Here is a 17,225-nt window from a genome sequence, read left to right as displayed (position 1 = left end):
CCAAATTAGGGATTTGCACATTAACATATACAGTGGGGTCTACCGTTACGGTAATAATATCGATCATTTAAAAAAGAAATTGTCAATAAACGGTAGAAGTCTGTCCACGTCATGTAATTTTAAAACGCTCGTATGCTGTCAATCCGGCAACATCTGGATTGTTTATGCCATAAGTACGTGGTGTACTAAACAAAGCTGGACTAGTCAACTGATCGAGCGGTCAGATCCTATGCGTCATGTATTGACATATTTATTTGTTTGTAATGATTATATTTTGACAACAAATCATTAACTATATCGATCAGGTGCGAGGTAAACAGATTTATAGTTAATAAACATGAAACAATAACAAAAACTACGGTCACGGTAACCTTAATCATTGTTTCATTCATACATTTAATCCTGGTTTATGCCAGTTTTCGTTTCGATTGACGACATTTTGATGCGCATGCTTTTTCCCTGAAAATTGCTGACACGTGACCATTTAGAGACGTCGTATTGGTTAATAGTTATGTCTCATTGGTTACAAGGTAGTGTAAAGACTGTCTTTCTGAACAACCACACTCCACTAAAACCAAGCTGTTACTTTAGGTTGGCAACAAGTTGTTTTTACTGAAGCACTTCCTTTTCAATGAAGAGTCCATTTTGAAACGATTAGTACTTGTCCAAATGAAAGACCATTGGATTAACAATAAAACCAGATTTCGAGATATATTTCAATACAAAGTCAGACTACCCAGCGACGCTAAAAGAGACCTAGTGGTCATCAACAATACAAGTTAAACTCTAAATTGTCCGTATAGTCTAGCAAACACGGTGAGTATACTGTTAAACGAATCACACTCCAATTATGCAAAAATATAGCAAAATATATATTCACTGTACAAATATACGAATAAGAATTCCAAGAATTGAATAGACGCATGCTGTTGTATCAGTTTTTAAAAATTTCAATTGCATACTAGTAAATTAATTAAAATATAAAATAGAATAATCTAAAAAAAAAAAAAAACTAAAACAAAACAACCAAAACAGAAAGCAAACAAAAAACAAAATAAAAAATAAAACCAATGTATTGTAATGAAACAAAGCGATATTGTCCAACGTGTTGACCCTAAGCAATCATTTGTTGATGTACTGTTCGACCTTCTTAGCTTCTGTTTGAAATTCTGGTTTCTTTAGGTCCAATTACAGATATAATCTAGTCATGAAATTAGTGATTATTGATCTGAAATTCAAAGTTTTCATTCGTTTTTATTGAATAAAAAAGGTTTTTGTCTAAAAATTCTTTCTGAAATATAATAATAATAACAACAGATAAATGAACAACACTTACTTGAATTTTGCGTTTTTGCAGAAATAAATATAATCTTATGAATAAATTTAACAATCCAAAGTTGTCTTGGAAGTGACAAACATTAGCATTTAAAAGTCCTTCTTATTACGGATCACGACTATTAACTTTATAATGAAAACAAACAAATTAGCGGCTTTAGTATAGTTTCGACAGGAAACCAAGGTGAAAAGTCATTATTCTGGTATACAGAAGTTGTAGAAACAATACCATTTTACTCTATCTATCTTGATTAATTGTGGAAATAAGACCATTCAGATACACCCAAGAACCTGTTATAATTTCTCACAGGGCGTGGGATTATAGTAACTCTGTACTGTTGTGTTTCACTTTTAAGAAATGTAAATCTCCTATCAATCATAAACTTGAAGGATAAATGTGTTTTCAGCAGTGGCAGTTAACTATTTTCAACTAGGTTTAAATCTATAAAAGTGTGCAATTGCACCAAGCGAGACAATTAATGCACACTTTGAATGATATAATGGCTTTTTGGATTCTGTCGGATGTTTATAGATGAATCATTGCAAAAAGAAGTACAGACTAATCGTATTTTGTAAAGCTCTATGTAAAGCTCTATGTAAAGCTCTATAGGGAAAACGGTACTATTTATTCTGCCATAGGCGACAATACTAACATTTTCTAATTTTACCACATTTTATAATAAAAACCTGGATAAAACAGCTATGTGTGGTGTTAGTACTTTATTACTCTATTTTAAAAATTGAAGCCAAATATTATCATGACCAATTTCCAACGGAGCTTGTTTATGTTATCCATGCCCACCGTCATTTTGCAGCAAATTTATAAAATTTTGAAAGCCTTTTCGAATAATTCTCTAGAAAATATTTCAATAGGTTTTAAAATTTATATTGTAAATATAAACACTGCAGTTATTCATAGATAAATAAAAAAATATATTGTACCCTTACATCCAATCGCAGCGCTCCTAAGTTGACTTCCTTCACCTGTCTTGGGTACACAAAAGGCCAACCTAATGCTAGGAAAATGTAATACTACCGTTTTCCCTATAGTGCGGCATTAGAGTCAGCATATTATGTTCTTAGCCAAAACGCACAGAAAATGTATAGCCAAATCCGTACACAGAACCAGAGCTATACATGCATGTTCTGATTCCACAATTATTTCCTATATTTCATAACAGCAAATTTAAAAAACGATATCAGTTTTGACATCCCAATCCAAAAGTACTGATCTACTGGTCTGTGGATACTCTCAGGGACTACTGACGATCAACCTTTGCTGGTCTATACCATATACTGTTTCAATTTTGCTAATTTCAACAATTAATGTCTCCCCAATGATAATCGGGACTAAAATATTAGAAAATTCAAGGCAAGAGATGCTTAAACGAAAAACCAAAAAAAAAACAAAAACAAAAACAATGTATATCAGAATCAGAAACTATACCTGAGGGATATTCATTCCTTTATTCAAAATTATATCCTTAATCATCTTATAACAGCATTTCAATAAAACAATTTATGTATTTGTATGCCAGTACCGTATACGCAGTACTGAACTATTGAACTGAGGATAATAACCTTGAGGACTGACAGTCCACAAGCGGAGGTACATAACTAAGTATCCATTGTAGTCAAACATATGCATGTAAGGTAGCAATTTTTACATTAAATATCTCTTTAGTGATGCATGAGGCCAAAATATTTTGAAATTCAAAACATAATGCAATCGTTGAGAAGATGATAACAATAAAAGGGGTCAAAATGTAACGTCAATTTGGGATAGGAACGAAAAGATACATTTCTAAATTCCAGTTCATTTCCTAATATTTACACAAAAATTTGAAACAACAACAACAAAACAATATCCGTATTTGCATATGCTAGTACCAAAGTATACTGAGTATCTTAAAACTGTCCCAGCTGACAAAATATCTTATTCCACGTTGAAGTTATTTCGTAAGAACCAAGCCCTATTAAAAAAGTCATTAGATACCCGGTTTTGATGTAGCATTCCCGATGCGCGTTTCGTCTCGTACTCATAATTGAAAAGCAACAAACAAACAAAAAATCAAGAAAGGTGTGCCGAATCGATCTGTCTATATTTTTAAGACTATAAAGTCAAGGATAAAAACTGTAGTGTTTCGAATGAATTTAAAAATGGATTCTATCTTACCACTGTTCGGTTAAGAAATATCAAAATAGAACACTTCTGGCAAAAATAAGTATCCAATATCACTAAAACTTGAGTCGAAGATTAACTGGTAGTTGCCACTGCTGTAAAAAATCCTTTTTGAATTCCAGAAAGAACAATATTCGACAGTTAACTTTAAAATAGCTGAACCTATACTACAACGGTGATATCATTTGTAGAATTAAGAACATTGTTTTAGTGATACACTTAACCAGTTTTAATTTATCATTAAGTAAACATCAGAAGTAGAAATATTTGTTGGAATGGGCATATACACGACAATCCCTTCACTGTAAATAAAAGTGTTAAGAATCTGAACACTTTTTGAACGCCCTTTTGTAACACTTCTGGAACGCGTAACGGTGTTCTCAATATTAACATTGGTGTTCCAGTTTTTAACATTATGTGTGCATCTTTCGAACGCTATGTGTGTTATTTTTGAACGGATAGTGTGTACTCCTTGAACACCTAGTGTTAGAATCTGGAACGCGTAACAGTGTTCTAGATATTAACTTTCGTGTTCCAGTTTTTAACATCATGTGTGCATCTTTCGAACGCTATGTGTTATTCTTGAACGGATAGCGTGTACTTCTTGAACGCCTAGTGTTTGAATCTGGAACATGTCCTTGTGAGCAAAATTGTATGCCGTTACGCGTTCTAAGCCTTGTAACACTTCTGGAACGCTCGGACTGTGTTCCAGAAATATGTGTTAATATCCAGAACACATAGTGTATATTACTGGAACACAATTTTACATGTTCCAGAAAAAGTGTTATATTCTCTGAAACATTATTGTGGTCTTGTAAAACAAATATTCTAATTGATTAAAAACGTCTTTAATTGATTAAAAAAGGCAACATTTAAAAAAAAAAGTACAATAAAATGTGAAATATTGAAGCAACTTTAAAATGACAAGTTAGACAAGTTAGAAATATAACATTTGTAATATGCAAAATGTGTCCAAATATTTACTCATAAACAAAATGTTCGTCATATATTTAAAATTATTATGTTACAACAAAGTCAAGTGTCTTATGTTTAACTCATCGTTTGCAACTTCCTAAGTCAAGAACTGTTCTGAATTTCTTTACAAAATACTGATGCCACTGACTCTTTTATCACCAAAATGTTCCATAATCCACTGGCTGCATAGCACTCAGATAGTCAATATCAAACATAAAATACCCTGTGTATATGATGCTAGTAGTCGAGTCGGTGTTCATGTAACACTGCTTCCTTGGACACTTTTAAACATGATTTGAGTCGTTTACAACTGATTTTGAGCTTCCATTTTTAGAGGATTCGTCTCCTTGGGTTATAATTATTCTTTAACCTTGTTATCCATCAACCGTAAGTTCTAAAATGTGAAATATGAAGTGTATGAGTAAACAAATTATTCATCATGTCGACATTCCTTAAGAATATTAGAAAATCTTATTTCGTTTTTGTAATTCCATTATACTTGTCAGCATTATAAGATAAGATGCATTTGCCAATGAGTGGTAATTGAGTGGTCAAATGTGCTCTCGTGTTCTATATCTTTTTATTTGTATAAGTGACTTGTCACTTGTTTTCCAATCCATTGTATTGTATTTATGTTCGCATTTATTTATCTGTTTCTGAATAAAATATTGTTTACACTATATCTTTTTTAAAAAATGATAGAAAGTGTCCAGCAAGTGCTATTATGTTTTTTAGGCAAAACTTTATCGTCAACTTAGACTTGTCACTAAATTAACTGCTAACATTTCAAGAAACTAATTGCCATTTGCCTTTATTTTGAAAGATATTTAGTAATTTTTTCACTTATGATCTGTATACGGATAATTGACGGATGATGTAATTGCATCAAATTTAGCTCAAATAGCTTTCTGATTAATGTAAGCAAGTGAATGGTGCACATTTTATTGATAAATCTGCAATAACAACACTTGTAAGAAGTCAATGGACATGCACTCCTATTCAAAATTCTTAAACTTACATATAGTACTTTTATGGTGCAGGATAAGTAGTCATCTCTTGAACTGCAACATGTTCTCTTTATTCTCGAGGTATGCACGAACAATTACCCTTAAGTACAGTATAGTTGGGTTTGTACCCTATAAAAGTAACATAGGAATACATTACAATACATGAATGCAGTGCACAAGGGTGGACATTTGCTAAAATGAATTACTAATTACAAAGCTATTATAAATAACATATACATGAGAAATTTAAAATTAGTGTTGCAGTATGCCTTTTTTTACAAACTTCTGTCTTGACATTGCAATGTCATGACAGTTTTTGCATTTGTGAACAAATCCTTATGCATTGGTTTTATTTAATTAAAAAATGTACATCCTCAAAAGTGTAGATGATCGTTTGATCTTCTTAATGCTTTCTATACACAATGTTTGAGTCGTGTTAGGAATACATGGCGTTCGGAGAAAACGATTAGCTTGAACGCATCATGTTCGAGACCAGAACACATTTACAATAGCAACGATATCATTTAACATTTACGTTTAAATTTACAGAGGTTAATTTTTTTTTTTAAACATGATAATTTGAATGTAATCTCTCAAAGAACCGCTACTTTTTTAATCGAATTATGACAGCACAGTTAAGTGGAAGTGGAGGGGGCAGTTTTATGTTCGAACAAAATGTTCTTCCATTTATACTTTAGTGTGTCCTGTCCAAGTAGACATTTGTTGATTTCATGACTAAAAAAAATATTTTTTATGTTCGTCATGTGTAGATAAATATAGATATACATACCTATTATATCAAGTTTTGTTGTTAATTTTCTTCAGTGAAGCTTCTTCAATCACGATCAAAAACCAAACTTCCGGTACATTAATACGTCACGCGCTGTTATGTACGCGGATATGTTTGGAACACATGGCGTTCAGGGAAAATGGTAAATTTGAACGCATCATGTTCGACACCAGAACGCTTTTACAAGAGCAACGTTTTCATGAGCATTTACGCATTTACATTGTTAAAAAAATACCTTAAGAACTTAAGTCGTTTAGAAAAAGATTCATATTAAAAATCAATCATTTGCACGCTTATAAATACGCTCTTGTAAAATGTTTCATTTTTTTTTACCAAACTATAATTTGCTTATATGCCGATACAGCTAAAATACATTTATCGTCAAATCATAGTACGAATCACCCTTATTCATCGTCTGTTTGACTCTGAAATGATGAATTTTTTTTTCACTCCCCATTACAATATAAGAACATTTTTAGTGTTCAATTTAGAACACTTGTCTTGAATATGTGCGTTAAAAGACTGAACACAATGTGTTATATTCTTTAACGCTGGCGTTCAATGTGGAACACTAATGTTAATAACTGAACATATTGTGTTTAAAATTGGAACGCGTCCAGACGCGTCAGGCGTCTGCAATATTTGCAGTGTTGATAAGGATAAATTTGTTTATAATAAGGCATTAGATGAACTAATCATAGGGATTCATATATGATATGGTCATAGTTAGAGATTAGAGTGGTATTTCTGTTGCGCATACACTTGTTTAAGTGACCATCAAAATTGACACCCATGCTGCCCATTTTTAATGTGGGCGAATCCGGGTAACTGCACATAACTACAAAAATCTTATTAACCATTCGACATGTGTGGAAATTGATGAGACATTATGAAATCACGGATCACCAAACTGAAAAATGAAATTTGGAAACTTTCGAAGAAACCATTACGATTCTAATTAGATGTAAATGAAGAGAAGTATTTTAGTCAATGTGTTACAGCGAAAAATTAAAATGTCGAAAACAGAAAGGACAGGCCAACATTGTGTCAATCCGGCCTTGTGACGTTCAAAAAGGCAAAACGCGCACATAGACATATACATAGCAAACAACGTAGAAAACTAGAGCTTACACAATATTGAGGCTCTGCTAAAATTCAAAGTAATGTTAGATTAATATGTTAGGCGATTCGGATGAACATACCCTTCTTAGCATTCGAAATCGTTCCTATCGCCGTTAAGGTAACAACATAATGTATACATGTTTAGTATGTTTATTGCCCAGACACAATGAAATGAAAAAAAGCGTAAAAAGATTACTAATTAAAAAATTAAAGGATGGAACACACAATAAATCAGAAATTACACGAATGTCTGAATGAGGTCCTTCATTTTCCTCTATTCTTTATAAATTTTACGTAATTTGTTCTATTATTTATGTTTTGGTCGTTCTTTCCTATCATTTATCTTTTAGCTCCATATTATTCCCTTTACTTTATTTTATTATTCCCTTTTCTTTATTTTATTAATAATTCTATTTTCTCTATATGTCTTTTGGCACATTCTTGATGTATTGGCCTGTTATTCTCTATTCTGGCTATAAACCCTACCCAGACTTTTCTCAGAAGAAGCCAAAGTATTTCTGGTTTTCTACCCTGACAACTTGCTAAGAGGTGAAGCAGCAAATGTCAAATATAAAATCTAACTTCTTCGGTGGTATTGTAAAGACATTGACTAACCATGAGAGTCATGTATGGTCAGTATTAAAGTCTTCGATAAAATCATTTGACCCGGTCGAGGACCGAAACGCAACCACGAGACCGTTAGGTACAATGGGAATGTAACCTTATAGAGATGATTACCTATTTCAATTTTTAATTAAATACTTTTATCTTATTGCATTTCAAGAAGAATAGTAATTAAATGTGTCGAATAAGTCCTCAAAAAAAATAATCAGACAGAACTTCGAAAAGCATGTAATGAAAGTCAAAAATAGATATGCAATGCACGTTAAAATCTTGTTTTTATAGTAAGAAGAGTCAAATAGGTACGGCCGTGATATAAAACAGTAAATAATCTTCACTTGTAGTGTAAACTTAGTATATATTATAATGTTATCGGATGACTTTGTGTGGATACAATTCTACAAAATAATATATACAACTACTTTGGATGAAATGTATGGGAAATGTCAATAATTGACCAAATTCTTACTTTCTTGTTTACTTTGTTCAACTTTTTCCTTGTCAGACGAACACGGATAATACATGACATTTTCAATAAAATCATTATTGAAATAAGTAAGAACCTACAGAGCTGGACATAAGGAATAAAAAAAACCTTATTTTTTGGAGGGGGAGGTGAGGGTGGATGCTTGAAAAATAAAACACTGAAAATAAAATATGACTGCTTCTGTTCGGCCACATGGCAATATTTATAGTTTTGACTTTATTAATAACCTAAACATTGAGAAAGTTCGCTTGTCATGTTTTGGAATTTTTGTTAGATTTTCGGAAACCTCTGGTTTTATCCATTTGAATGCCTTAAAAAATTTTGCCCATTGACCCCCATTTTTCTTTTTATAAATCTTTTATAGGTATCATTATAAGCTATCTGTAAAAGTCTTATAAAATCGTTGTTATTTTTTATTATTTTTGAGAGCTTAAACTCATCAATGATAAAGCTATGAGAATCAAGAGAGAAAATATCCCCTCTAAAATTTCAATGGTTTATATATCGAAAACAAGCACATTGATCTGCTCTTTTGTTTCCTTTATTAATCCCCTATCACTACATACTAGCGTTTTGAAAAGTTTGTTATCTTGAAACTGAGTAGCGAACTTCCTTAATTGTCATTTGTTTAAATAACATCGAATCAAATCGTTATAACAAAAACTTTGGAACGTTGGCATTGATTGCCCGTCAGAAACATAAAAAACAGCATCTGTTCTTTCAACTGGCATTAGTTGTGTTTTTGACTTTACAAATAATTTAAGAAGTCAAAACATATCTGTCATTCAGCAAAATTACTTAAGAAAAAATATAAATGCAAAGGTGTGGAACGTTGCCGTTTACCCGGTTGGAAATAGTCACAGAACAGAAAAACACAGATCGGTGACGAGTCTAACAGTACCGCATCGTAAACAATTATACGATGCACATTCGAAGGGACACAAAATGATGTAACGAGTTTTACTTAAAATTATTTTAATATTTGGATTTTATTATCTTATCTTGTTTTAATGGCCCTCAAATGACCATCTACATTTCTGGCGTTCTATGCATTTTAGGGCACATGTATCGTTGTCTTTTTTTCAGATGTTTCTTAAAGCCCTCATCTTACCAAAAGACTTTACAAATCATCTATACTATTAAACGAGAAGACCTCATTTTGGGTGTCGCTTCTCCTCCTTCCACAATAAATTAATCATCATGCCTCTGTGTCCTATAGGTAACATGTATAGTCGCATTTGTCATCCATTCTTATGATCATTCAGTTTGGGTTATTTTGGGATAAAAACGAAAAAGAATGCGTCCGGATATTTTCCCGTCATTGGACAAAACTTTAAGTCAGATTAGTCTTCCGGTTTGTGTTTTTCTGTACTTTGAACATACAAAGACTATGAATAAAGTATATAAATTTGCTTTGTGCTATCATTTTGAGTTCTAGCATGTATCATCCTTGCTTAACGTGTTTCAGTTTGGGTTATTTAGGTAGGAAAACGAAAATGAATAATATTTGCTATTTACTATCAATTAGTTTACAGTGGCGGATCCAGAACATGAGGGAGGGGGCGCTGACTGATCTAAACGGGGGGGGGGGGGGGGGCGTTCCTCTCATGCTTCAGTGATTTCCCATATAATCAACAATTTTTTTCAACGAAATGGGGGGCAGGGTCCCAGCCCCCCCCCCCCTTTTGGGATCCGCTTATGGATTAATATCAACGGCGGTCACTGCGGATATATTTCTGTATACTTACATACATTTATTTACTATGAATAACTGTTTTTGTTACAAAAACAGAAGGTATAAAAATCGGGGTATTTGAAAAATAGGTGGAAGGCAAAAAAAATGTGCCCAGTCACTAAGTACCTTTGACTTTTGATACCTCTCCTGAAATTCTTCAGTCAGTATATTTTTTTTTACAGTTTACATACGCTCTATTTCCCCGCGATTTCGCGGGTGTGTTCTAGTATCATTGATTGAAGCAAGAACTTTGTGGATTTTATTTTTCATTTGTTAATATTTCCCTGCCTCCGATCTCTATGATATCATGGACTTTTTTTTTTACATCAATGATCTCTGCATGGTAACTTAAAACAATGATGATTTCAAAATGGAAGTTAGAAGTGCATGATGTAATAGAAGAGCAAATTGGTTATGTTCATTAATAACACAAATATATTCCCTGTAAGCGTGATAGGTTACATATATATTATATTCAAAGACACTTTTTATTTGTCTTTTACGATACAACGGATACCACGGTACAAGGTCTCTCCATTTTATCACTAAGAATGTCATCGATAGAGTGAAAAAGTCAAGGAAATACGCATGTTTCCGTAATGTGACGTGATATTATGATATCTGCGGGGAAAACATATGTATCAGTTGAATATAAGAAACACAATCTTACGAAATTTCAAAGTGGTAATACAAAACTGATTTGGAACAACATGAAAAAAAGTCAAATTTAAAAAGCTGATCAAACAAATGTAAAACCTATATACAATGAAAGAGATATGGTATGATTGTCATTGAGACAAGTATCAGCCGAAGTTCAAATGATGTGCATGGATGTAAGCAATTATAAGCAACCGTACGGCCATCAACAATGAGGAAAAATCCATAACGTATAGTCCGCTTAAAAAAGGCGCTGACATGAAAAAATATGAAACAATTCAATTGATAAAACCACTGAACTACAGCGGCTACTTATTTTAGATAGGCATAGAATGTGGCGGGGTTGAATATATGGGAAGGCGCAAACACTCCCCTGGACTGGAACAGTTGGGCAACAAAACAACATAATAAAAAAATCAGTGGAAAAGGGCTTTACTCATCAAACTGATACCAATCAGAAAAACACAAATCGGACGTGGCAGTGTATTTATACATCCCTAAAAACAAACCTTTTAGAATACGTTTATTCAAACTGAGACTTCTATACATATAACACATAGTATAATAGTCTCAGATTCAAAGGACTGATAAGTTTACCCGAATCTTAAATATTATAGTCAAATCCGTACAATAAATAAGAGCTTTGTACAAGGGACATATATTCCATAATTTAAAACAACTACATTGCATGAATGTTTCAGAAGACTCTGTTTTTTATATTGGATAACAACACTTGCGCTTCATACTAATATCAACCTTTATATCCCAATGCAGTGTAACATCCATGATGACACATACAATCACAATAAAGTCCACAGGTTTATTAAAGAAATATGTGATAGAAATCAGTTTTTCATGACCCTAGCATAAAAATGTAATTATAAGAATTGAATGCTTCTTTTTGTAATTTTATAGGGTTTTAAAAGTGTTGATCGTGCTCACATTTCCAGAAATTCAATTCTTAAATGAACTACAACAATATAAACGAGTGATTTAGTGAATCCAGATAATTCGTTAACTTATAGTTGTACTGTTGTCCTTTCAAAATGATCTGACTATCAATACCTTATATAAGTTATTGAAAGTTACTGAAAGTCATGTAAAACTATTGAATTCTATCCAGCTAAAACAAGATTTCATGATATACGAGATTTACATATACATTAACAAGATTTAGTAGCAATGTGTCCATCCTATGAACCTAAAGTTGACCATTGGATGACCCCTAAAACCGTTCATGTAATCATTGTTTCATTGTATTATGTTGACATCATCATTTGTCCATATGTATAATGTAATAATTGCTTTAACAGGGTGACACGCGGTTGTTGTCATAATTAATGAGATAATACTATGTTAACATATAAAAATGCGTTGCTTAATTTCTACGAGGACAAGCGCATGCGTAATCGAAAAAACTTCGGAAATAGTTGAGTTTCTGTTCCCTATGTACAAATTGAAACACGAAACATCATGGGGTTTTTGTTGAATTGAAATAAAGTAAACACAAATTTTGTAAAATGAGTAGGTCCTTTTATAGCTTATGTTTGATATATGTGAATGATATAATGTTTTTTAAACATATAACATGCATATTTAGGGCGAGAAAAGTAGGTATTGTTGCATAATGGGTCGACCTTAATGACCGAATGTATGTCACGGAAAAAAAATAGTACCTTGGATAGTGGCAAAGTGATGGCCCCAAAAAAGTGTCTATCTTTATTGTACGTGGCTATGTATTTGTGCATCCCGCAAAGTGAAGCAGATTCTTCCCTACAAGAGTATATGTATCATTAATTGACGGAAGAAATATTTGAGGTCATATTGCTATACTCCAGTGGCGGATCCAGAAATTTTCATAAGTGGGGGCTCACTGGCTGCCTTAGAGGGGGCTTGATTTCGTCATGCCTCAGTGATTCCCTATATAAGCAACCAAATTTGTTTTTCAAAGGGGCCCGGGTCCCCTGCCGCCCCCCCCCCCCTAAATCCGCCTCTGTACTCCTGTAGAGACATGAAGAAGGGTATGAAATACATAAAAAAAAATATTCCCTATTTTTCGACTTATTTTTACAGATTGTTCTGTTACACTACTGTCTTTCAAATTTGTTGTTTGTTTGTTTTTTTGTTTGTTTTTTTTTTTAGCATGAACCAGGCCGTTGGTTTTCTCGATTGAATTGTTTTACATTTAGTCATGTTGTGATATTTTAGTACTTAATGTACGGTTTGGGTGACCAAAAATTGCTTAATTCTACGTCATTTGCAAATTAGTATTGGTCTATGGTTGATGGTTGTCTCATTTGCAATCGTTACAAATCTTCTTTTTTGTGTATAGAATCGTAAATAATATCCACATCCACGTGTCCAATGACAAAGACCTGACAGAGACTTGTCAAAACTTGACAACTTGATTTCCGAACTTGATATACTGACCAGCATTGTAATAATGACAAAGCTTATATTCACATCATTTCGTGCAAGAATGACCTTGGAATTTGTGTTGGGTTGCTGTTTGATGGTATAAAATTCCACTCCTTCTTGAATGAGGTCATTTAAAAAATCAGACACTAGTTGAACTTAAAATAGTTTAGGGGAAATCGTTTGAATTTTTAAAGACGCTTTATTTTGGGTAAAATAACCTTTGAGACTTTATTTTTTATTTGCTAGTGTTTTTTAGGCAAGTGCAAGATTCGAGTTCAACATTACAAAATTAAACTGGTTAACAAACGAGTTGTTTATTCTGTTACATGATATAAGTAGCGACAATATCCCATTATGTTGTTGATATCGTTGGTTCAGAAGCAGGGAGTTGATGGAACCTACACCAATTTGAACATCACATATTTAATATAACAAAGGAAACGGATTAATGTTAGCTAGCAGATTGTTTCCGGATCCTATTTATCATTCAGTTGTACTAAAATGTTAATGCCAAATTGTTTTTAATATTTAATTTCAATTTAATTAATAAAATATGTTTATACAACAAAACATACATTACGTAAACAGATTATTAATATTATCAGAAGTACATTACTAGACTAGTAATGGATTTCTGATATTATACATACAAATGTACTGTATCCTTAAAATCAAAATGTAATTTACCGCCTAACTTCACTGTTGAAGGTCATTGTGTAACAATTGTACATTTTGCAAATTTTGTAAAAAAAATTAAAAAAATACATACGAACTCATGTAATGTGTATCTGAAAAACAATAACTAGCCCTTTCTTTCGATTGAATATAGGTGTTGGTATAAACTTTCCTTCTAATTATTTCATTTAGGTAAATATATGCAAAACTTCGTAAATTTATTCGGTATCTTTCGGCATTTATGATTTGGTCACAAATTAGATAATTTTCAAAAAAAAACATGATGATATACATACAAAATGAAGCTGTACTACTGTGAATTTAAGTTAAATTTTGTACCTTGAACAATGGCTCTGGTGTGTAATAGAATCAGTGGAAATAGACCTTACTTTATAGCAATACAAAAACTTGTTTTGTTGAGTGAAAAACTCTTCTTTTTTTGTTTGCAAGTTAGCTTTTTTTTTGTTGAGGGTTAATAATTCCCTATTTCTATTTCAGATATTTTTTATCACTTTGTGTGATGCATAGTTTGTTTTTTACCGATTGTTACTTTTTCGTTTGTTTTGTTATAAATTGGTGGTAAATGATGAATTGCAGTAAATATCTCACATTTAAAAAAAAAACAAATTAATATATTATGAAAATGGTGAAAAAAGAATACGCTGATAATTAAACTTCTTCTATTCCTTATTTGTTTGCAACCTGACGAAAATTAACTATAATAGTTATTGCGGCAACTTGAATTGAACATTTGTTTTTATGTTTAGACATAAGAATATGTGGTACTCGTATGAGTGCCAATAAGACAACTTTCCATTCAAGTCAAAAATTGAAAATGTAAACCATTAGACTAGTATATTAAAAATATATGGATGAAAGCAAAGGTATGTATATATCAATGCAACAGCATTTAGATATTTATAAAGGTCAATATATGGGCTTAAAAATAGACAGATGCCTAAACTATATGTCACGCCTTTAATCTCTTAGTCTTGATTGATTGTTGGTTGCCTAACGTCCAGTCGCAAATATTGCATTTATATTAAGAACTTTGCTCAATATTGAAAAGTTAAAAGATCTGTTATCAACATCACATTCTCTAAAGAACAAAAATAACTCAATTTGTATGATAATTGCAGACAACTCCTGAATAGGTTCCTGACTTATGATCACGTTTCGGATTTAAAACTAGATTTTTTGCTATCGATAGCTATATCATGCATTTGACTATCAAAGACAAATAAAAGAACATGAACTGTTCCCCAAGAGATACGTCTCGCCTGTGTAGAAAACAGATCGAACAAAAAACAGTTGCAGAACTGACATTATATAATCAAAAAACTTAGAAATCATATTGCCGCGACAAGGAAAGACAATGAAATAATACTCAACGAAGAAACACTTTCGCTTGGGAAAGCTTACACTTTGATTGGTCGTTTTCATTTATTCTTCTTTTGCTCTTCCGGTTTTATGATTATAAACATGCATTTTACATATCTTGCATCTTAAAACTTTGAAACCGACCAATTTTCGTTATTGAGGTTTGGGGACGACCTTTTGACATTTTTGTAAGGGCCTTTGAGGATTTGTGTCCAGATACGGATTGGTAATCTTTTTCATCTGTTACTGTGCATGCTTTATTTGTTCACCCAGTCTTATGTTGAGTGATTTATTTTAGTTCTGGTCATCCCAAGTTATTCATTTTCAAAATTCTCCTCCCCCGGAATTAAAATGATCGCCCCCTTATACAAAAACTCTTCGGTTCAATTGGAAATTGGTCACATATGATTTTAATCAAACTGTAAACAGATCAATATCTTATGGTAATCTCTCAATGACCCTTAGAACTTGAAGATATCCGGGGACACTAGACTTCCAGTCAGTTCGTGACAATAACACGCTTTTGATTACAAGATCTTCTTATTGACTGTAAGATCTTCTATAAAGGCACATTCGAGAGTTCTTACAGCTAATTGTATTGTTGTCTTTAAGTGTTTCAAGTGTTATGTTGTGTCAGTTTGTATATGAGCGTCACTGATGAGTCTTATGTAGACGAAACGCGCGTCTGGCGTACTAATTATAATCCTGGTACCTTTGATAACTATGTATTCAGGGAAACATAAAATGATAATCATTATTTTTGCTGCTGCTGTTGTTGTATATACATGTAGATATAGATATAAATGTTCGTCAGAAAAAAATAAGATAAAACAGCAAAAATTGAAAGGAGTTTCTTTATATCCAGATAAAATTTTATTATAATTATGCTATATCTAAAGTTTAAGAAAAAAACTAACATACAAAAGCTGAAGACTTGTGACGTTGCTGTTTGAAACAAACAATATATTATTTTATAAAATAAAACACTTAGTCTTATGTTCCTTGTTTGCCAACATCTTAATAAGCAAAATAACTGATTAGAAAAATAAAAAGTCAAATATTGATAATAATAATATAGAAAAGATCAATGATTTTTTTTAAATATTTTAGATTTATAGATACACAAAAAATGGAGAAAAAACATAAATAAATAAATTATGATAAATAAATAAACAACGGACAATAACAAAAGAAGTACAAAATAGATTCAATAGTTCTATGAAAGTCCACTATGATTTTTTAAGAATGCGGAAATAAAAGTTGTTCTTAAAAGAGTTAGTAATGAAATACTGAAACGGGTTCCTTACGTATTATTTCAGAAAACAGCTATATCTAAAGAGAATACCACTAAGATATGCCATCAACAATCTTAAATTCACTTACCCTAATCACATGTAAATACAGCTCCTGTGAGACAGATCAAATACCCTTTTCCTCATTTACAACTGGTCACTCACTATCCAATTTGAAAATTAAAATAAAATCCATCTTAAGAATTCAATAATGTAAACATATGATGAAAAAAGTAACTTTTTATGCTGATTTGAAAATTACATCAATGCTTGTCCATACTTGTATAATACCACGGATGAATGGTTCCAGCAATAAAATAGCAGATAACGAGACTACTCTGTCCTTGTCAATACGCGTGCGTAAATGTGTCAATCATTATGTTAATGAGAAGTAATAAAAATTATGTAAAAAATATTAAGTTAATTTAATATCTTGTCAATATGATCTTTGATATTAGAAACCGTTGATTGTACAAAAATCAAAAAAAAAACAACAAAAAAACTAAAAATTGAGAAAAAAAAAAAAACAGTCATTGCGCTCACAAACAT

At 32.0% G+C, this 17,225-nt stretch overlaps 1 protein-coding gene across 3 annotated transcripts in view; it reads right to left on the bottom strand.

Moving 5' to 3' along the window:
- The window catches only part of LOC143081975 (uncharacterized), a 69,159-nt gene extending 52,190 nt beyond the window's left edge, over positions 1 to 16,969 (bottom strand). The window contains exon 1 of one of the 3 annotated variants that reach the window (XM_076257593.1): positions 16,768 to 16,969. The gene's annotated coding sequence lies outside the window, so the exon portion shown is untranslated. Of the gene's footprint in view, positions 1 to 1,336; positions 1,396 to 3,511; positions 3,672 to 16,767 lie in introns of those variants that run through there. The other 2 variants (XM_076257594.1, XM_076257600.1) reach the window with 2 other exon arrangements.
- Between the last annotated feature and the right edge of the window lie 256 nt (positions 16,970 to 17,225).

The sequence above is a fragment of the Mytilus galloprovincialis genome, chromosome 1 (assembly GCF_965363235.1).
Source record: "Mytilus galloprovincialis chromosome 1, xbMytGall1.hap1.1, whole genome shotgun sequence".
In the NCBI taxonomy this organism is placed as follows: Eukaryota; Metazoa; Mollusca; class Bivalvia; order Mytilida; family Mytilidae; genus Mytilus; species Mytilus galloprovincialis.
This window is presented reverse-complemented; position numbering and strand designations above follow the sequence as displayed.